The sequence below is a fragment of the Microtus pennsylvanicus genome, chromosome 1 (assembly GCF_037038515.1).
Source record: "Microtus pennsylvanicus isolate mMicPen1 chromosome 1, mMicPen1.hap1, whole genome shotgun sequence".
Lineage (NCBI taxonomy): Eukaryota > Metazoa > Chordata > Mammalia > Rodentia > Cricetidae > Microtus > Microtus pennsylvanicus.
In genome coordinates, this window is record NC_134579.1 from 164,950,724 (window position 1) to 164,974,133 (window position 23,410).

General features: G+C 46.7%; 1 protein-coding gene across 3 annotated transcripts in view; it reads right to left on the bottom strand.

The window, feature by feature from the left end:
• The window catches only part of Scml4 (Scm polycomb group protein like 4), a 98,227-nt gene extending 78,331 nt beyond the window's left edge, over nucleotides 1–19,896 (bottom strand). For all 3 annotated transcript variants that reach the window (XM_075944599.1, XM_075944596.1, XM_075944590.1), the window contains exon 1: nucleotides 19,345–19,896. The gene's annotated coding sequence lies outside the window, so the exon portion shown is untranslated. The remainder of the gene's footprint in view (nucleotides 1–19,344) is intronic.
• Nucleotides 19,897–23,410: the final 3,514 nt, after the last annotated feature.

Here is a 23,410-nt window from a genome sequence, read left to right on the forward strand (position 1 = left end):
GGACATGGGTTCTCCACCCTGAGGACCACCCTTTTCCATGCCACAGCCCCAGGAATAAAGGAAGCGCAGGAGCAGAGCTGGAGGCAGGAGAGACCATTTGACTAAGGGTGAGCGCAACTAGCAAGAAAATGGTGCGCATGGGAGACAGACCCATGCTCGTTCTCACGAACAGTGGGGAAGATGGAGCCTGGCCTTTTTAACACAGCATGCTCACTGCCTCTTTATAGAGGTGAGGGGAGTGTGTCAGGATTACTCGACAGGATTACAGCTCCCTGGAACCCTGACACCCACTGATTTTGTGGGCAGGGCTGTTTCTGCTAGATGGAAGCTGTCGGGAACAGCAGAAAACTCTGACTATGCTCAGACACAGCCAAGGCTACACTTTCAGCTTGACTCTGTGTTCTAGGCTGTGCACTCTCAGCCCTGGAGAGTGACGTCAAGTTGCATGTCTGTGGCGAGCTGTTTAAAAGGCTCTCGGACTGAAGGGCACCGGGTGGCTATAACCTTGCAATCCGCGCTGAGAAGAGAACAGCTTGGCTCTGCAGCAACCTAAGGACAGTGGCACTGAAGTCTGACAGACCTTCTCTCTGGGGAAACTGGGACAAAGGAGAAGTCAGGGAGAAGGAGGGCCAAGGCATTGCACAGAGGAGGCCCGTTATGAGTTCTTTGACTGCATTTAATACATGAGCCTCTAAGGACTGTCTAGGGAGATGCTCTTTCTTTCTCTTCTCAATAAATGAAACAGGATTTATCATGGAGACCGGTGACACCAGAGAGGGTCCTGTGCCTACTGTTTTCTCTGTTTTTTGCAAGAGACATGTTTGGACAAGTTAGAGGATCTCTTCTCAACTGGAGGCAGTCAAGCAGGAAACCCTCTGATAAATACTGAGCTTCGCTTCAGCCTGGCAATGCATCCAGCACTGCCTACTCCATGTACTGAAATAGCCAACCTATGGGGCATTCATCTCCCCTCTAATCATGCCAGTGCCAAGGCTTAGGGAGACAAGAGGTGACTTGTTTACCTGGACAGTGACAGGGCTACAATTCCAGTCCTGGGCTTTCATGATGCTAGTAGCTGGGACTAGAGAGGTGGCTCAGTGGTTAAGAGTGCTCACTACTCTTGCAGGAGACTCAGGCTCGGACCCCAGTATCCACGTAGTGGTTCACACCCACCTCTAACTTGAGCTCCAGGAGGTCTCTGGCCTCCCTAGGCACTGCACACACGCACGCACGTGCACACACATGCAGTGTGCATAAACTCATACAGCCACACATATACACACATAAATAGATAACATTTGAAAAGAAAAAGATACCAACAGCCGACCCTAGGACTTTGTGTGTGATAGGGCGGAAGGCAATAGCTGCCCTCAGAATATGAGGAAAAAGCTCATATTTAACATATGAGATCAGATGGTTAAACCCCAACCTACAGACACAGGGAATTGGCTGTGGGCCTGCACATGCCCACGAGACACACATGACTGACAGAGGACAGCACTTTGTAGAAGGGTCTTTAAGGGACAGAAGACCCAACTCTTGTCCTAGAAGACACCTGTCTCACTAAATGTCCAAAGTTCTCCTACGAGTCTCATCTACTATAGGCATTTGGTAATTACATTCACCTGACTAATTAATAAATCTATGTCACTCTATCAGTTCATTTCTCCTTCTCCACTGACCTCCTGCACACACACACACATGGACATGAACTACAAACCACTTGGGACTACGTCAAAGCAGTTAGCAAAGATGGTTCAGCCTTGTAGCCGGCTCCAGATAGGACTTCAGATAAAAGCCCTGCACTTTCCCATACACCAAGACTGGACAACAGCTAGCTCTCCCAGGACTTGATCTTTATTGCAAGTTTTTCAGGGTCCACTAAAGATGGTGTCACCACCTCCCCAGACAACAGGGAGTAATTTTAAAAACACATTCCAAGAGATAGGGTGGGTGGGTTTTGGTCATTTAGTGAATGTTTGTCATTGTTTAGGGGAGTTAGTTACAAGTTGTTATTTGTCATGGTCAGGGAGGAACTAAGCAAAGAAAATTAGATTCAGGGATCTATCTCATTCTAAAAAGTAAAAGGGGGATATAGAAATGATAGGATAAAAGGGTAGATTACTGAATCTACTTCCAAACTAAAAAAGCAACTACTAGTCTCAAATATTTTACGTTGGTATGGATTTTTTATATTGATACAAATTTTAGGATATTTTTGTTACACTGTATATGTGTTTCTACTCTTGCTTAAGAAACTTTTGTATATTGATACAAATTTAAGGTTATTTTGCTGTATCACATACATTTCTATTTCTTGTTTAAGGTATTTTTGTATATTAAGGTTATTTTGTTTACTGTATTATATGTTTCTGTTTCTTGTTTAAGGTATTATACTATGAAGCTCATTTTAAAATGTAATGTAAAGTTTTAGTGCTTGAAAGTTATTTTTAGGATAATAAAGAAAGACAGGTTAGTGGTTAGCCATCTACAACAATCAAACTTGTAGTCATGTTAGGTATGTTTTTAAAGTCAAACAGAGATATATTTTAAATAGATAGGTGTTCTTCAAAAACTTCAGAAACCTACAGAATATGGCATTCAAAATATTTTAATAACATAAGGTTTTCATGACAGTGAGACACATCTGATGCTGGCAGTGCCAATTTACTTCAAAAAAGGATGATAGACATCAAAGAGTCTTCATATGAAGTTTGCTTTCAATGTGACAAAGCAAGAAATTGGGCAAGAAATTGCTCTTGCCTTGACTGCTGATAGTATGCTGTCCAAATTGAACAAGCAGGACACACAAAAAAAGCGATTGCTGAACTTTGCCAAGACAAGGTGGGACATCCTTCAAAATTTCCTGCTCCACAAAAATTTGTGTCAGATATTCTAGGCCAGTAGACCAACGATGGATTCCCCAACATTGCAGAAGAACCTTGGGGTAACTTTCCAGACAGCCAGATGTCTCTTGTAATTTTTATAGTTTAGACGTTATTTGCTCTACACTTTTACTGTTTCCTCTACACTGTTTACTTAGGTAGTTTTATATCCCTCTTGGTTCTCTGATGGGGTTGAGGATGAGACGGTTATAGTTGCAGTTTTCCTTAGTTATGATAAAAAGTAAATTAGGTACAAAACTTTGGACTCACCAAGAGAGGCTAGATAATGGAGAATTTTCTCTGAATTTGTCAAATATAAATGGACTGGACATTGTGAATGTAATTCTTACTTGATAATTATTCTTATTGTATACAACTGCATTTTGTTAAGTTAATACTTCCCCTTTTTATTTAGACAACACCTGATAATTGTTCTTCTTGTATATAGTTTTACTATGTTAAAGCTAAAATGCTTCCTTTTTATTTAGACAAAAAGGGAGAAATGTTGCAGGAGATGTATGTGTTCGTGTTCCTGCTCTGACACTACCAGTGGAGTCAGACCTTGGTACCGAGAAAGCTAGAGAGACATACGGGAGGGAGGAATAAAGAAGGGCAAGGAGAGATGCATAAGCCTTTTCAATCAGGAAAGATGGAGAATGTTTCTCATCACTCCGTAGATCTCTCAGGTTTATTCCTTAATATTTAACTCCTGGGTTTTATTTTTTAATAAAACAGTAACAGAAGTCACAGTATTTCTCTGCTTAATACCCATAAAATTCAAGGGTCAGATATGCTAGCTGCTTTTGATTCATAGTGTCTTTATCCTTTGTATGGTATTTAAATCACAACATGCAAGACAGACAGAAAGAAAAGAAGCTGTTCAAAATGTGGCGACGGATGGAGATAGAGACAGAGACCCTCATTAGAGCACTGGACTGAGCTCCCAAGGTCCAGTTGAAGAGCAGAAGGAGGGAGAAGATGAGCAAGGAAGTCAGAACCGTGAGGGGTTGGTCCACCCACTGAGACAGTGTGCCTGATCTAATAAAAGCTCACCAAATCCAGCTGGACCGGGACTGAACTAGCATGGGATCAAATCAGACTCTCTGAATGTGGCTGCCAATGGGGGCTGACTGAGAAGCCATCGATAATGGCACCGGGACCTGTTTCTACTGCATGTACTGGCTTTTTGGGACCCTAGTCTATTTGGATGCACAGCTTCCTAGGCCTGGATGGAGGGGGGAGGGCCTTGGACTTCCCACAGGGCAGGGTAGCCTGTCCTCTCTTAAGGAGGGACGGGGAGGAAGGAGGGTGGGTGAGTGGGGGAACGTGAGGGGAATGGGAGAAGGGGAGGAAGTGAAAATTTTTGAATGGAAAAATAAAAAGAAGAATTAAAAAAAATGTGCTGAGGTCCATCACAAACTGAAGCATTTCTGACAATCTTTACTACCACTTTGTTAGAAACAAGGGCTGGGGTACTGGCAGCTGAGCAACTAATTGCTGTTGGACACAGCACACAGAGTATCACACCCCCCTTTCAGAAATTCTTGGTTCTCCTCCCCAAGCCCTACCCCTGGGAAAACTTATTACTAGCCAAAAAGGCTTGTCTTGGGTTCACTTCGAAAGGCCAGGCCTCCCTCCACCATCATAGCCCCTGATAGTCCTTGGGCCTCTAATGCAATGCCTGCTGCAGAAGCTCCTGGTTCATTGCTGGGGGAGCATGAAGCCCCGGCTAAGGCTCTACAAAGAGTAACAAACCGCTGCCTCAACCTTTCTTGTCCCAACGTCGATCTTATTGTCATATTTATTGGCCCAATTCCCTATCAGACACAGGTGGGGATATCTAAAGTGAGACATTGGCACTCTCCCAGGCTGGGCAAAGAGAAATGCATGGCTATGTCCTTAGGGCTCCCACACTTGGTTTGCAGCCTGGGCTTGCAGCTCTCCTGGGCACAGACCTGCCAGTGTTGCCCAAGATAGGGACTAGCTCCCTCCAGTTGTAATTATCTTTCATTCCCACTACTGTAAAGCGACCAGGTTGTTTATTCTATTATCTGCTTACTAAAATTTAGCAACCTACAGCACTTTCGAGAATTAATTGCAGTCTGAGGGGAAAATAAACACCAAGTTCACCCGCCCATCGTGTCCTAAATCACATTACCCTAATTGCATGATATCAGAATTAAGCCTACTTTTGCACATTGTGTTGTTACTCCCCAGCCTCCTCATGTCCGTCTGTCTGTCTGCAACCTGACACAGAATGTCATCACGTGGAGATGTGACTCAAGAGAATACCCAGGCACAGAAAGAGAATGTGAAAGGTGACAGAGGTCTTGGGGAAGAGTGGGGAGGACAAAGGGCCAAGGCTCAAGTGACCCTTTTCATTTTTTTCTTGGTTGAGTGCTTTGTAATAGGCACAACGAATGAATGCATTAGCATAATGGAATGTGTAACAACACACACGCTGGGAATGTGCACCCAAGAATTATTTATAATTAGGCAATTATAAGTAGGAGACATATACTATGATGGTGTAGTTGAGAACACAACAAAATATTTGGCGCCCAAATGTAAGCAATGGAATCTGAGTTTTGTAAGCTGTTGAGCAGGGGTGGTGAGATGGTGTATCAGGTAGAGGAGCTGACCACCAGACCTGGTGACTCACATTTGATCCCAGAAACCCACGTGGTGGAGTGAACTGACTCCCGAAAGTTGTCCTCTGATTGCCCCCCACACACAGGCACACACACACAGACACACACACAGAGGCACATACACAGACACACACAGGCACACACACAGACACACACACACATAGGCACACACAGGCACACACACAGATGCACACAACACAAACAGAGATGCACACACAGACACACACAGAGAGACACACACAGGCACACACACACATAGGCACACACAGGCACACACACAGATGCACACAACATACACAGAGACACAACACACACAGAGATGCACACACAGACACACACAGAGAGACACACAGGCACACACACAGACACACACAGGCACACACAGACACACACAGAGATGCACACAACACACACAGAGATGCACACACAGACACACACAGAGAGACACACAGGCACACACACAGACACACACAGGCACACACAGACACACACAGAGAGACACACAGAGAGACACAACACACACAGACACGCACACACACATAGCATATACATACACATATACACTAAAATAAATGTAAAAAAGTGCCAAGTGATTAAGACACAATGATTTACAAAATTCATGTAGAAATTAAATCCCCAGTGCCATTGTATTAAAATGTGTGACCCTAGGAAGTAATTAAGCCACAAAAGCTCCCTCTCATGAATAAAATTGCCTTCCCCATAAAAGGACTCAAGACTGTAATAACCACTCCCCCGCCCATCCATCCCTTCTTCTTCACCTTTTTATTTTCATTTGTTTATTTATTTATTGTAAAATCTGACCACTTTTTAAAAAATGTTTGAGTATTTTATCTGCATGTATACCTGTATGCCAGAAGAAGGCATCAGATCCCACTACAGATGGTTGTGAGCCACCATGTGGTTGCTGGGAATTGAACTCAGGACCTCTGGAAGAGCAGCCAGTGCTCTTAACCACTGAGCCATCTCTCAAGCCCTTGATACTGTATGTTTCATCTGAAGCACCCAGAAACATGACACCGTCTTGGAAACAGAAGGCATCCCTCAGCAGACATGTCTTAACCACACTCTGATCTTAGCCCTCCCAACTCCAGATCTATGAGAAACAAACTTCTTTATTTATAAGTTATCACATCTAAGGTATTTTGTTATCATACACCCACAAACTAAGATAACCAGATCTGTCTTACAATGGTACCATTAGTGCAGTGTGCAAAACTGGCCAAAGGAAGAAAGAACCATATGTAAAGGCGCCATGGCTGTGGTCCCTGAGGGTGCCATAAGGCCTGAGCGAGGGCAACAAGATGGGGACAGAGGGAGCAAGACGCTCTCTTTAAAGTAGGATCATCAGTAAGGTCCTGCTTTCCAACTTCAACTCACGGGGCGAGGAAAGTTGGGGATTCAGATAACTGAAAAGGGAATCCATGCTTCCTTTTAAGGACAGAACAAAGGAGGAAGAGGTGGGGGGAGGGGCAAACGATGGGCCTGGATTTGGAAATGCTGAGGTTAGGTTTTCTGTGGAACAAGGAGCACGGATGTCCTTTAGAACAGTTGCTATTCCAGCTTGGGGATGGGGATGGCCAAGCCGTCCTTGGGCTCATACGTGCTCCCACAATACTCCTCCCTCCCATGCCTGCAGATGCACTTGATGTAGCCAGAAAGCATAGTGGCCCCTGCCTATGCTCATTAGGTCAGAGGGGAGAGGACAGTTATCCAGGTTATTTCTGGGCTGGGGGGACAGACATCTGCCTGGCACTGGCCACTGCAGGCATCTGCCTCTGTCCTGGAGGCTCAGTCTTGAGATGCGGGGGGGGGGGGGGGGGGGTTGTGGCGCGGTTGCAGGGGTGAGGGGGGATTGTCACCACCAGTAATAACCCAAAACTAAGGGTGCCCACCCTCCGTCTTCTTGCTATAGCTCCTGTATATTGTCTACCACACCAGGCAGGGGTAAGAACACACTGGAAATCTCCAATCAAGTGTGACATGTGGACAAAGAGAATCAAAATCCCCAGGAAAATCTTTACTGCCCAGACAAGCTGTGCTAGGTAGGCTTCCTCTTGGGCTTAGCCACATGGAACTGAATAGCCTGCATCTGATCATCCCTACCACCCACCCAGTGTGAGTCGAGTTCCGTATTACAAGGGGGAGAAAGAAAAGAGACTCTTCTTTAAAGGGATTCGAGGGCGTGAAGGCCACCTTCTCTGCTGTGGGAGGACCTCTGGGGACCCATGGCTATCTGGGGTGAGTGCAGGAGGGCTAAAACAGGCCTAAATGGCCGGGGTGAGGGGTGAGGGTGGGGGTGGTGGCGCACGCCTTTAATCCCAGCACTTGGGAGACAGAGACAGGCAGATCTCTGCGAGCTCGATGCCAGCCTGGTCTACAAGAGCTTCCGGGGCATGTTCCAAAGCTACAGAGAAACCCTGTCTCAAAAAACCAAACAAACATGCAAATCAGGTCTAAATGTCCAGGAGTTATAGATATTTGCCCAGTAGCGAGGCCATAGGAGGCACGGTTACCAGATATTTCCGAGGACATGGATGAAAACAGGTAAGCGCTGTCATTGGCTGGCTTGTGTTCTTCTCATGTGCAGAGGCCCTAACTGGCAGCAAGACTGCATTCGGAGACACAATTAAGTAAGGGAAAGTGAGGTCATAGTGGTGAGAGCCCAAACCAATCAAACCGGTGCCTTGGAGATAAGAGAAGGAAGGTTGGAGAGATGGCTCAGCAGTTAGGAGCAATTTTTATTCTCGCAGAGGACCCAGGTTCAATTCCAGGCACTCATGTGGTGGCTCACAGCCATTCATTCATAAGTTCCAGGGGTTCTAAAGTTCTCTTTTGATTTTCTTACCCAGCAGACATGCATGTTGTGTGCATACATACATGCAGGCAAAACATCTGTACACATAAAATATCAATAGTTGTCTTTTAAAGAAGACGAGAAAGAAACACTAGGAACGCACCATGGGGCAGAGGCCAAGTGAGCACCCAGACACAAGAAAGAGACACTTAGGGACACAACACAGAGCAGAGGTCACGTGAGCACCCAGATTGAGAAAGAGACACTAGGGAAGCACCACTGAGCAGAGGCCATGTGAGTGGCCAGACACAACCTTGGTAAGCTGGCCCGGGCAACTCCAGTTCACACTACGGGTATTCTGTCTTTCTTTCCTTCTACACCATGAGACAGACGAGCACTGTTTCCAGGCTTCCTGTGAATATATCCTCAGAATACCACAATGTGCCATGTGAACTTGGCTTGTTTGTCGCCTGTCTTGTTTTTACACAGGGTCTCCTTCTCCAGCCCAGGCTGGCTAGACCTCACGGCAGCTCTGCTTAGCCTGCTAAGTGCTGACATCGCAGGCTCTACACCCAGATTGTTTTATGTATGGCGTGTTGTGTTCCCTGGCACTCTCCCTAACCCCTTCTGAGTCCACTCACCCCATCTCCTCATCCCTCCACAGTCCTGGGGGTGGGAGCTTCCTCCCTGTCCTAGGCAGCTAGGTATGTCATGAGGGCAGTTACTGCAAACAGATTTACAGCTCATTCGTGGTGGTGGGGCTTCCCCAAGTGCCCTATCAGGAGGTATCAGCCTGAAGAATACCCGTGTCTTCCTCAACAGCAGAGCTTCTCCCATCGTGACTTTCTGCTCTGCAATGTCATTACAGTCCAAGGGGTCAAAGGCAAAGCTGCTGCCCTGAGGACCTTTTACGCTGCTTCTACAGTCAGTGTTCGCTGAGTGAGACCCATGGTGTCACACGGCGTCATCTAGACGGAATCCATAGGTGGACATGAAAATGTCCAGCTTCCTTCATGGCTGGGAGGCTTAGGCCTGTCACAGCACCTGTGATGCCCTATCGTAGACATCACAACTGCCTAGCTGAGCCATGTTGCTCATGTCACCTCTGAGCCAGACCTAGGGATGCTCAGCTATCTGACTGAACATGTTTCTGAGAGAGTTCATGAGTAGGCCTAACATTTAAATCAGTAGAATGGAGAAAGCAGATTGCCTTCTTCGTGTGGCGGACCTCAACTAATCTAAGACCTAAAGTACAAAAATGCTGTCCTTCCACCTAGCCCCAGGGACCCCCACTCGGCGGCCTGCCTCACTGAGACTCCGACTCACTGAAGTATCGCCTCCCTCCTTCTCTTCTTCCTCTTCTTGAGACTTGATCTGTATTCTATGTGCATGAGCTTGTGCCTGCACACATGCAAGTGCACCACAATCATGTCATGCTTGCAGAGGTCAAAGGAGGGTGTCAGATCCCCAGAACTGGAGTTGTGGGTGGTTGTGAGCTGCCTTGAGTCCTGGGGACTGAACTCAGTTCCTCTGCAGGAGCAGCGGGTGCTCTCAGCTGCTGAGCCGTCTGATATTTTCAGACATGCTCTCTCTACGCAGCCCTAGTTGTCCCGGAGCTTGCTTGCGATGTCGATTAGGCTTGCCCCAAACTCAGAGATCCACCTGCCTTTGCCTCCAGAATGTTGGGATTAAAGATAGGGACAATCATACACATTCTATATCACATTTCAAATATTTATTAAATCTTGTATGTTCCACTTAAGTAAGTACTTTTTAGGAAATGTTTGATTAAAACTTTATTAAGTAAGTATCTTTTTAAACACGACTTCTTGTTGAGCCCAGGCTAGTCTTGAACTGCTGGACTCAACCACCCTTTCACCTTTTGAGTATCTGGGGCTAAAGACATGCACCACCATACTCAGCTAAAATAAATAGATTTTTAAATTAAACCTAGTCACACTTATACATTCACGTGGCATATTTAGTGTTAAGAATATAAATATAAAGGGTATAGCCCCTAGTAGGCTGGCAAAGCTGCAGTGAGTGGCCCACACCCACGAACATGTGGACAGGACTAGCAGGAGGCAGAAGTTACCACCAGAAAAAAACAGGACGTGAAGTTAGAAGTGGAAGGGATGATCTGACGGGAATGGGGCAGCGGAGTGACTACGGCCAGAATACACTGTCTGCATGTGTGAAATCCTCAAGTAAAGGTGTATCCGTAAATAAATATAGTAAGGAAAAATGGATTAGTTTCCTCTCGGAAAGAGCATACTTCTGATGATAACTGTACAGTCTGGGACAGGATGGGGGGGGGATACAGGCAGAACATTTATCTCTCATTTCAGTCTGCAGTCCGTGGAGATCAACTAGGCTTTACAGGGAAGCTGCCTCCCTTCTTAGGTGCTATCATCCTTCCTTCCTAGGCGTAGGAACGATTGCCTGGAAGGGATATTCTCACTGGGTCCCAGAGATCTGTGCTGCAGTAAGAACTTTGTGGCTTATGATAGGTCAGCAGTGTAGGGAAAATTCATTGAGGCTTTTATTTATTTATTTATTTATTTATTTATTTATTTTTATTTATTTTACTTTGCATGCAGAGTGTATTGCCTGCACATGTGTCTGTGTGCACCACGCATATGCCTGGTCTCTGAGATCAGAACAGGGCATCGAATTCCCGAGAGCTGGAGTTATAGATAGATGTGAGCTGCCTGTGTGGGTGCTGGGAACCAAACCCAGGTCCTCAGCCAGGGTGGAAAGTGCTCTTAAGCAGACGTTTAAGGGGTGACGGAGAGTAACACCGGTGGCATGGCCCACAGGTGCTCAACAGTGACGAGAGGGGGCCTCACAACGGCAGAAGCACCATCTTGGGGCAGCTGACATCCTGATAGGACCGTGGGCAAGAGGAAGAAATCACATGCAAAGACAGGAAGCCAGAGCTAGTCAGAGGGCCAAGCTGCTGATTTTCACAATTTGCTCTCTTGGGAACTACCTGTGGTTCTCCCTCCCAGCCAAACCACGCTAGTCCCTTCGAAGGGCACTTCTCCCGGTGACCTAACCACTTTCTCTAGGCCTTACTTATTAATGATGGCTCTACCTCTGCACCCCTTTAGGGACCCAGCTCCCAGCCCATGAACCTTGGGGACACCCTCAAGCCGTACCCTGACCTCGTGTGCGTGTGTGTTTACTGTCCAGGAATGTAACTGGTGCACAGATTGAAGGCAGGCCGCTCTGAATTTTGTCCCAAATTGCAATAGTTTACCAGTTCAGAAAATCATGTGACCAGCAGCAAGGGCAGTTCGCTCATGTTAGCGGCTGTAGTCTGCGCTGGCGCTCATGGTGGCAGGCGTCCGGCAGTACCTGTACTTCACCCGCAACGGTTCGGGATCGCTCTGCCTCCCTCGCTTTCTGCCTGCGCCTCAGTGATGATCGCATGTGCTGATGGTCTAACCTAAGATTGTGGGTGTGGGTGGGTAATATTACCTAGGAATTTTACTTCAGGCTGGTAACCAGAGCGTTAAAAGTATCTGTAAAAGAAAAGGGGCGCGGGGAGGGGGAGGAGTGAGAGCTCTCTGCTTTGCAAACAAGGTTTCTGTGCCCAGACTGCCTTTCCAAGAGGGAAGGCAGCAAGTGGTTTCCTCTTGGACCAACTCAGCCTGGCCGAGCAGGAGCAGCTGGCTCTGGGCATGAGAGAGCTCTTTCTTCTCTCCCTTGTGGGCAAAATGCCCAGCCCGCTGTTCAGACGGGAGAAGGCAGCAGACTGCACGCAGCCACATGACCCTCGGCAAGCCGTTTCATGGAAGGCTCAGTGTCCCCTTCTGTGTGACAGGTCCAAACAGCCCCTCGTGTGTTGGCGTCCTAAGCGGACTGGACCAGGTATGTGCAGAATCACCCTTCATCTCCACAGACACAAGTGTCGCCTTGTCACTGTTGACATAGCACTTGCTAGGTCCATTTCAGAGTTCTGCTTCCTCTAAACCACCTTGGCAGTGAGGACTGACGAAGAGAACCGTCTCTAGGGAGGAAAAGGAGTTCTAGAACCTTCAAGGGTGCCTCAGTTCAGGTCCAAGACCCAAGTGTAGGCAGTCAACTGGCTTTTAGGAACTAGAGTCTATGTAGCTTCGCAGATCAGTCCCATGCAGTTCTGAGGACAAACATGAGTCTCCAGAAGAAAGAGAAGTTGCTGGAAAAGGAAACTGGGAATCCTGGAGGAAAAGACGCCCGGGGATATGACTGGAGCATCCTAACATGGAAAGGCAGAGGCGGAGCCCTTCTGGGAGGCCGACCCTCAGCTCACACCCCTCTGGGTGTCTGGGGTTTGCCTGAGGACAAGGGCTCAGAAGTTCTTGTATTTTAACTCTTCCTTCAGACATCTAGCATTTGTCCCTCCAGAGAATTGTTTCAATTGCTATTTTTAACTTTCTAACTTCTAAAACAGAGTGGGCTGGCTGGAAAATTGGGGGCTCACTTGGACCTGTGGTTCCCACACAGATTCTTCTTAGTCCATCCATTATCTGTGTTCAGGGAAGAGAGAGAAAACCCTGGAGCCTGGGAGGAGTTGCACGCATAGGGCAGCAATCAAGAGGAAGGAAACCCCAGCCTAAGTGGGGCCTGGATTCGTTTAACTGGTAACTCACAGTTCTCTCAGCTAACATCAACCAGGAACAGCCAGGCCCCCTCTGGTCTTAAGGAAATTAATAGGGTTTCTGCCCCCTCCCCATAATAGGTTTCTAAATATTTTTCTCTTCAGCCTTAAAAGTGCCAAATATAGTTATAAAAATGACCTGAGCTATGCCCCAAAATAGCTATACATATTTCATATGAAATACAGCAATAGCTATATTCATTTCATAGTATTAATTTCTTTTCTCACTATCCTGGTCTCAAACCAGTTAGTAGGAATTCAAGTTCATGTAGGCCCCTGCTAGGAACACACACACGAAGCAAACCTTTCTGAGTGTACCTTTTCCTCACTCTGCCCTCGCTCCCAGCAGCTTCAGCTGTGTTCCCCTTTGCCGGACTCGTGCCAAGTGGCCTCTACCTAAAAGGGAAGGCGAGACAAGAAAGGAACTTCCCTCTGTGCCATCAGTGCCTCCAGCAGCCAGGCTTCCTACACATCAGTGTCACAGCCCAAACTGAATGTCTCACTTCTCATCTCTGAAGAGAACTTCTCCTCATTCGCTCTCATTAAAGCCACACACGCCTGTACTGCTTCTCACTTGGGGACCGATGAACTATGTCCACATCTATCCCTGATATAACCCCACCCTACTCCTTGTTTTATCTAAGTATTTGTTGTTTATTATGTAATGGACACTCCAGACCAAAGCTAGTTGAGTGTAGTGGTGCATATATTTAACCCCAGAGACAGACACAAGCAGAACTCTATGTGTTCAAGGCCAGTGTGGTCTACAGAGCAAGTTCCAGGCCAGCTAAGGCCACATAGTAAGACGTTGTCTCAAAGACAATAGCAACACACACACATACACACACCACCACCACCACCACCAAACAAACAAACAAGAGCTACATCTTCACACTGAAATATTACGGGTTTGTCCTGCTGTTTCTATGTTTATTTATAATCCGGACACCAAAGGCTGTATAACCTTCCACTTGATTCTTTCTTGCAAACTAGACAGTGGAAGAGATGTGCTCAAGTAGACTCCAGAATATTTTGGCACCAAGAAGGAAAATTCCTAGTAGAAGGGGCAATGCACCAGCATCCACTACTGGATGAGCCCTAAATCTCAGGGCACATTCCAGTATGAGTGACAAATGGAGATAGCTTGAACCACACCAATGATCACAGGCTGAAAAATGACAGAAACCGATTGCCCCAGGGGGCGTACTGTACTGATCAGCACACCCAAAGCCTTCTACAGTAACCTCAGCCGCTGTCTCTGGAATACCCAGCATTTCCACGGCTCATGGTCTGATAGAGCTGACATCGCCACACCTTCCCAAATGGGATGGCAGTTGAGCCTAGCAGTGGTGAGGGCAGGAAGCCAGCCTCTCTTCTGCAAAGCCAAAAAGGAGGACGAGGCTCAGGGCTGGAGATGCCTCCGTCTACTCGGTGAAGCGACCTGCTGAGTAAGCATGAGAACCGTTGGATTGCCCACAGCCCATGAAAGACCAGGCACCGTGGGCAAGCATGGAATCCAGGCACTAGAGAAACAGAGACAGGAGACTTCTGAGGGCCCACTGGCCAGCCATCTAGACAATCAACAAGATCCAGGTTCAAGAGAGACCCTGTCCCAAAAAAAAATAAAAAAGGATAGACAACTATCTCCTGATAGTAACCTCTGGCTTCCACAAAACACAAATGCACATATGCGTACATGGACATACACATACATATGCACATAAAGAATGAGTCTTGCATAAGATGTAATAGCCCAGAAATGGTTAGGCCCAAAGGGATCTCTTAGTTAAATAAACTTCTAATCTCATTTCCAGAATCGAAAGCATGAGGCCCCACAGCTGACTTCTACCATGTGTTTTCTCTCCACTTCTCCCATTCCCAGCTGCCAGGCAAAACAAAATTCAAATCCTGAGGCCATCCCAGGCTGGCTTCGAGGCCAGTGCCACAGCAGAGTCTCAGACACGGACACTCTGAGAACACACGTGACTGGAGGACATTCAGGAAAAACACAGTTTGTGTTTAATCCTGGTTTTCTCATTACAGACATGATGCCCTGGGATGATGTCTGGGTGAAAGAGACAGCGGCCTGCTTGCACAGCCAAGGACACACTCCCCGGGCTTCAGGGTGTCACCAGGACACTGGAAAGTGACTATGTAGTTGAGCACAAACTCAGGACTGCCTCTGGGTGATGAATTTCTTTCTTCCCCAAAGGAGTAACCCAGGCTGTAACCACCCCCACAACATGAGGAGCATTGTCTCCTTAGCTGTGGCTAAAGGGCTCCTCCGAATCACACACATCTGACTAAGGGGCATCTTTGTCTCAGTGAGAACTGCCTGCCTAGACCTTAACACTAGCACCTCAGCCTGACCAAAATAGTGTGTGTGTGAGTGTGTGCGATGTGTGAGTGTGTGTGTGTGATTGTGTGAGTGTGTTGTGTGATATGTGAGTGTGTGTGATGTGTGTATATGAATGTATGTGTATGTGTGTGAATGTGTGTATGTGTGATGTGAGTGTGATGTGTGAGTGTGTGTGTGATTGTGTGAGTGTGTTGTGTGATATGTGAGTGTGTGTGATGTGTGTATATGAATGTATGTGTATGTGTGTGAATGTGTGTATTTGTGATGTGAGTGTGATGTGTGAGTGTGTGTGTGTGATTGTGTGAGTGTGTTGTGTGATATGTGAGTGTATGTGATGTGTGTATATGAATGTATGTGTATGTGTGTGAATGTGTGGATGTGTGATGTGAGTGTGATGTGTGAGTGTGTGTGTGTGTTGTGTGAGGTATGACGTGTGTGGTTCTGATGGAACCTCCCCTGAGATGGGGAGCACTAGGTTCCTGCGCCCCATAACCATCACTTTAGGTAAATCAACTAAATTGCAAACTAGACACAACCAAAAAGGTCTCTGGCCTGAGCTTCCCCTCAAGTCTCCATCTAAATCTTTGCATCTGATGACACCCCCCCCCCCACCAGTGCAAGCTTGCTGAAATGCAGGGGAAGACACAGGGGTAGGAGAAAGGACAGACACACACACACACACTAGAACTGAAACCAAGATAAAATAAACCCAACAAGAACGAACCTGTGGCTGCGCAGGCACCTGCAAACCAGATCGGTCACTAAAGCTCCCAGCAGCCTGCAGCCAGAAGACTGCACTCCTACAGACACTGGAGTTTGGGGAGGAAAAGACAGAAACGCCCCGAAAGTGAAGAAAAAGAAAGTAACCAATTCAAATGCAACCCAAACATTCTGAACTCCTCTCGGCCTCAGAAATTTCGCCAGGATTTGAGTGATCTTAATGGTCTTTGAGCCACAACTGAAAATGCCACAATAGATATTTGAATTAAAAACCACTAGGTTTGCCAAAAGACCAATTGTTAAAAATTGGCAGCTTTCCAAAGAACTTAGCAGGCGGCATACTGCCCGGAGCTCAGAGAATCGCTAATTCTAGAGAAAGTTAATTATCACCTTATTGATAAAAGGGTAATTTTTAAAGCTGGTAGTATGGCCTTTGTGTCTCATTAATTAAAATTTAGAGTAATTTACTAGACACCCTGGCGGCTTCTGTTACATTATATTTGTACCAAACCATCTGATTTTTCGTCCTCCTAGGGATCATTTGAATTCCCCATCTCTCCTCACCTGTCTTTGAAAGCAGCAAAAACATTTTTAAAGGAGGGGAAATGTGTAAATCTCAACGTCTTTTGGGAGACTTCAGGATTAAGACATAAACTACCCAAGGAAGCCTTTCAAAAAGCTCTCTGGAATACTGAATTTGCCCATCAATAGTCTCTCCTGCGGGGAGACGGCTCTGACAGCATCACCCCTGAAATAGGGAAGCCATGGACAGTCTTTAACGACCAGACGGGGTAAGGGTAGTCTTCATCTTCGTTCCCAAGCAAAATCTAAGGGATGAAACGGGAGGAAGTCGGAATGTTAAGTCCCAAGACGCCACAGTGCTGCCTAGGGATCCTGGGATGCTGAGGCTTTTGGGGGTACTGACTTAGGGAGAGCAAAGGTCCCAGGGAACTCTGAATTCTGTCCTTTACCGGTGCTCAACCAACGCTCTTCCAAAGTATGTGTCACAGGTGTGTGTGTGTGTGTGTGTGTGTGTGAGAGAGAGAGAGAGAGAGAGAGAGAGAGAGAGAGAGAGAGAGAGAGAGAGAGAGAGAGAGAGGGAGAGAGATAGAGAGGGAGACGGAGAGGGAGAGAGAAGCCCTTGGGTCTTACAAAAGTGCAGACCCAAGGAAAGCTCCGAATTTGTTTCCAACAGCCCAGCTTTCCAACAGAGAAGTTATTTGTCAGGGAGCAGTCCTTGTATTTCCTTAAACTTCTTGCAATCAAGCATTTGAGATGGAACCTTAAGACTAAAAGGAAACAAATGAAAGCTACCACATTATGAAAGGTTTGGTGAGAACCGGTCATGAGTTTTCCAAAAAAGTTAAGCGTCTGTCTTTGTCCTTTCGGGTATTGTTAGAATTTTTATCACATACAAGCAGTGTTGAAGATATTGAAAGTCCTTGCTTGTTTGAGTTGTCAAGATCAAAGAGCAGGAGTGTGTGTGTGTGTGTGTGTGTGTGTGTGTGTGTGTGTGTGTGTGTCGGGGAGTGGCTGCATTTGGGTTTGGCTCCTTTCCCAGAAGCTGCTCTCTGTGACCTCCAACCCTCACCCCCCACCACCAGGACCAGAAAGTGAAACCACAGCTGGTTTCACTTACTGAAAACACCACAGCAGCAAAGACGCAGGAAGCTGCGCGCCCCTCGTCGCTTTCCTGTCTTATTACTGCTCAGATACATCTTTTAAGAATAAAATAAAAGTAATTTTGGTGATATGGGTGAGAAATTTAAATGTAGTGAACAAATAAAATTTGGGAATTTGTGGGAATCTTTATTTCCTTTTATGATTCTACAAAATGGACAGATTCTTGGAGAAGGTTCCTTTCTCCCCATTCGCAATCTTAAGAGCAACAGGAGTAAAATCATGTTTGAAAAATTGTTGACAACTATACTTGAAAAGTAGATTGGAAAGTCACCAAGCAACTTCTGCGTGGGGGACATCTATGTTCACCTTTGAGCTGCAGGTTGATGGTCACTCAGTGCTGGCTTTCTAGGTAATTGTCACGCCGTAGCTGCTGCTCTGATCCTCACTGGATTGAGCATTTCTACCAAAGCAGCACACATACAAGGTCCCCACAACACTCTATCCAGATCATGCGCTGTGTCCTTCACAGCAATTTCTACACTTTCAGGCTTTCACTCCAGACGTTTCGTTTTGTTTTGTTTTGTTTTGTTTATGAGAAGAAAGTCTTGAGGAGGGAAAGGTGACTATGCCTCTCGCTCTTCAATAAAGTTCCTTAACTGGGAGCGGAATTAAAAACAGAGCCCACCGCAAACTCGTCTATTCTGAAGGGCCCGGATTACTTTTCCAGTATCCCAGCTACAAAGCCACTTTGTCAGAGAGCTGTTTGATGGTCTGTCCCTCCTGAGAAATGTCATGACCCTAGAAAGACAGCACAGCAAGCCTCCTCTGACTCAAACACATCGAGGATGAGTAAAAAGGGTTTGCTCTCCACCACACCCCTACCCTCTGCTCCTGTCTGTTAGCAAGCAACCTGCAGGCGACACTTCGGGCTGCGGGAAGACAAGTGGAAGACGGTTCAGGTCACACAGTGCCACGCCTGGGAAGGAGGAGACTTAGTCTTTGAGTTTTGGGGAAACTCCAACCATTCCAGACTAACCTGGGGTTTCCCTCCTTAAAAAAATACTAATAGCAGCAACTAGCAATTAATACCTAGCCTCACCTATGACTGGTAAATTAGCAGCCGACACAAAGGCACGAAATATTCCATCTGAGACATTCAAAATGAGCAAATAAAATTTAACAAAACAAATGCTTTGATATATGTTTGCAACACACCAATTTTAATAACAAATTTTAGGTAAATATTTACAACCGAAAACATACTACAGTTCTGAAATTAGTAAAACAAAGCAACGCAAAGCCAAATTATTAGGAAAAATGCAAACAGTTGTCTGGGTTCATGTTTGAAAAATTAAAAAATTTTGCACATATTTATATGCAGTGATAAAGAGAGGTAAATGTGTACATACCTAAATCATATAAACTGTCTATTTCTATATTACATCTTCCTTTGAGATAGAGTTAAGAAATCAAACATTGTATTTTTCATCTCAGGATCTTAAGTTTACCCGCTGGGCTCAGTAGTTTTAGCACGGAGGCAGGCATGCAAACCCTCCCAAATAAACTAAAGCAGGTAACCTGTTGTGCTGACAGCCCAAAGGAAAGGACCCGTATCATGCACACCCTCCAGGACGCATCTCCCTTACCTACAGCTTGCTCCCAGAGCCCTGATCAGGGTGTTGATCGGGTCGGAGTGTTGGCTTAGAAGACAGGTAATATCCTGTATGTGCACCCGAGTGTTGACGTGTTATCTCCACCTGTGTGCCTCTTCCACACGCTCCTGGGTGTTGCACACGTTATCTCCACCTGTGTGCCTCTTCCACACGCTCCTGGGTGTTGCACACGTTATCTCCACCTGTGTGCCTCTTCCACACGCGCCCGAGTGTTGCACGCGTTATCCTCCACCTGTGTGCCTCTTCCACACGCTCCTGGGTGTTGCACGCGTTATCCTCCACCTGTGCCTCTTCCACACGCGCCCAAGTGTTGCACGCGTTATCTCCACCTGTGTGCCTCTTCCACACGCGCCCGAGTGTTGCACACGTTATCCTCCACCTGTGTGCATACTACACAAGACTCCAGTGTTGCACATGCTAGCTTCCACCCGTGTGCTACTGCTCACAGCTAGTCTCCAACAGCCCTGCTCGCCGCTGCAAACATCTCATTAGACTAATGCATTCAGCACAGGCAGAACACTCGATTTACCATAGCTACGGCAGTGAATTTCCATTACGATGACAGCTTCAACCACATCATGTCCGGAAAACCAGCCAACCACTGGCTTCTAAAGAACACACACATTTTACATGCAGAAAGCGAGGGCTCTGAGTGTGTGTGTGTGTGTGTGTGTGCATGTGCATGCGTGTGTCTGTATGTGTGTGTGGTGTTTCTTTCCTCTTTACAGCCCAACTGAGACAAATGCACCGTGCAGCTTTTCGTCAACACGAGCTGCCAGGTAGTGACACTTCTGCCTCTTGGATAGTTACTTCCTCGTAATAAACTGAATTATGTCACAATTGTCAGAATGGGTGTTTCCTACATTTCAGTTTTCATTACTCCTCCTCTGTTGCCATAGAAACCACACTGTAACATCATCTCTTTGTCCCAGTCCTGCAGCAGTGAGGGCCACACCAAGCTTATAAGACTGTAGTGACCTGACAAGGCCAGTGTTCGGCTTTGGGCAAAAAGAAAAAGAGAACAATGCCAACAGCCTGGCTGTTCCAGAAAGCCTGTGTGTGAGCAGAGGACACAGCTCTGCGTGCCGCACCGTGGCCGTACCTGTCAGCTCCACAGCTGCCTCTCCCGCGTTTAATGCCACACAGCTCCACATCTGGGTGTGCACACGTAAGTGTTTCTCCATGCCCAAACACGCTTGGGAGCTGCGTGGGGAAGGAGGCCTCATGTGGGAAGGAGCTGCCGTCTCTCCTCCACATACGGCCTTCCCACTAGAGCAATTTATACCAGAGAAGGAGCCTTTTCCCCTCCCTTCTTTCTACATAGTGAAGCTAGGTTTTTCTGGTGCCGGCTTCACTCGTTCCGGGGACCTGGGACATGTCCTAAGTGTCTCCTTCAAGACGAAATGCCTGTTCTACAAATATGGGCTGCCCACAGGCTTACTGGTAGGAAGGGACAGCATGCTTACCCAGACAGCAGGGACAATCAGCTAAGCTAACTAGGAAGGTCTGGGTCACAGCCTAACTGGTTCCTGAGAGTATGAAAAAGAAAAACGGAACTACATATTTGAAGTTTATCGGAATGGATGTGCAGTCTGAGATAAATTTGTCTCACCAAATTACATAGGTATAGAAAACTGAGGTTTTTGAAGTCAGAGCATTATGCTTACGGAGAAAGAATTTATTCCCTGGGCAACGCGTGTCAGCTGCCCGCCACAGCTCCTCCCACTCCGCCTCAAGTTGGCTCCCACACTGGCCTGGCCCAGCGTGGATGGCGGTCTCGATTTCTGCCGGGTGCGCATTTGTACTGACCGTATAGTGTGTGCCCCCTTCGACAGCCAAGGGACTCAAAGGCTGAGTTAGTGAGACTCTCCGACAAGACTGACCCAGAAAAGCTCTCAATAAACTTCCACATTACGAAAGACCTGGGCTTAGTCACCTAGGGTCAAATGGAAATTATTATGGCCATGGGATACAAATTTTGAGCTGGAATTCATGATGCAGATATGGAAAAGTAAACGTGTTCCCCATAAAAGGTGCGGATGGCAAACAGGTAAGGAGGATGTGCGTCCACAGCCGCAGAGCCCTCTCCTCATGGGAAGAGGCCTCAGAGAAGCCAGGTTCGTGTCTGGAGAAAGCGCCGCGGGTCCGCCACTGACGACAACAACCCTTCGGACTTCCGTGTTAAACTCTGAGTGTTTTGTCCTTTGAACATAAATATATTATAAAACCAAAGGAAAAAATGAAGATGAGAAAGAGGAGCAGGAGAAAGAATTCACTCCCTCAGATCATTTAGTTGTTGAATTTTGATGTGTTTTATTTGAGAAAATGCAAGCTTGGTAGTTTTGTTGTGTTGGGGGGGGGTTGTTTTTAATTTCATATAATTGATTTCATTAAAGGAGAAAGGGGCCTAAGGAAGGTGGGAAGGGGAAAAGAGATTAGAAGCCAGCTAGGTGTGGGTATACACCCAGAATATCAGCATTCAGGACCCTGAAGCAGAAGGAAAGAGGCCAGCCTGGACTACATGGTGAGTCCCAGGGCAACCTCAGCTACAGAATGAGACCTGGCATGGGAAGGAAGAGGGGGTGGATGGATAGATAGATAGATAGATAGATAGATAGATAGATAGATAGATAGATAGATAGATAGATAAGATAGATATAACTCTAGGACCTAACAGATATTTAAACAGAGCTTACACAAAGTATGGAATTCCAGCCCCCGTGGCTGTGGCCTCTCTGTCTCACCATGTTCCACTGGGGAGTACCTTGGGTGAGCTGGGATAGGAGTTGTTCAATTCAACATAGCTCTTTGCATAAAGAAAAAACAAAACACTGTTTCTTAAGGAATCAAACCCCGTAAGACAAAAGGCTTTGGTAGATTCTTCCTCACAGACAGAAATGGGTTTTCTTTCCCAGGGGGCTTCTGAGAGAGAGGGCTCTGACCCTATCCGCTGGCTCCGGGTCCTCATGTCTCCGCGCAGATTTGTTGTCGTGGGGCTTGTCCTTGAGCCAGGTGTGCTTGGGTTGCCGCTCAGTAGGTCAACATGGCAGTCGTACATGGACTTGTAATTAACTCTGGCTGACTCGAAATGTTTAAATATCTATTATTGAGTTTAACTGTGGGGGCATACACACGTTACTCAAATTTCTTCTTAACCATCTCCGCAGGCCTTAAGTTACCAATATTTTACAAAAAGTGCTTTTACTTCCAAGAAAAATTTAAGTTAAGCATGTAAGAGGAAAAAATTTTGTGGGATGGCAAGAGTCAGCCAAAGGAGTCTTAAAAGGGAAAGTGTCCCCCTCACCGTCACAGCGCTAACCCGGTGTTTCTCTGGATGCACATTCAGGGGTTACGCTGGGGAGATGGCTCAGCGGATAAAGGGCCAGGTGCAGAAGCAGGAGGCTCAGAGTTCAGATCCCCAGCCCTCACAGAAATGCCAGGCAGCATTGTGGCCTGCCCGCAATCCCATCACCATCAATCCCGTCATGATCGGGAAGTAGGGATTATATGGCCAGCAGGAGTAGATGGAGCAGCGGGTTCCAGGCTCATTGTGAGACTCTGTCCTGGTAAAGCGGAGTGATAAAGAAGATGCCTGTCGGCAGCCTCTGCTCCAACCTTCACACACGTGTGCACGCACATGTATCCCCATACATGCATGTGCAAACGCACGTGCACGCACAAACACACACACACACACAACACTCAGGGTGTTCCACCTTCTGTTCTTCAGTGTTGTGGTCACTTCTCTCTCTCAGAGAACAGGCAGCACACTTCACACAAATATCACTTGGGTGGTGCCTAGCAAGAGGCAACCAGGGGAACAGGTTCCCTTTTACGGTATCTCAAATGGAAATCCACGTGGGGCGCCCTTATCTGAAGGGTGATCGTTCTGTTAGTTGCTGGTGAAGACGCCATCCACATCAAAAGCAGTCTTTCCAAGACAAGCCTCCGGCTGAGAGGATTCTGCACAGGACAGGAGTCGACGCTGTCGCAGGATTAAGGTCGCAATTTTAACCCTTACTCAAAGACTGCTGTTCCT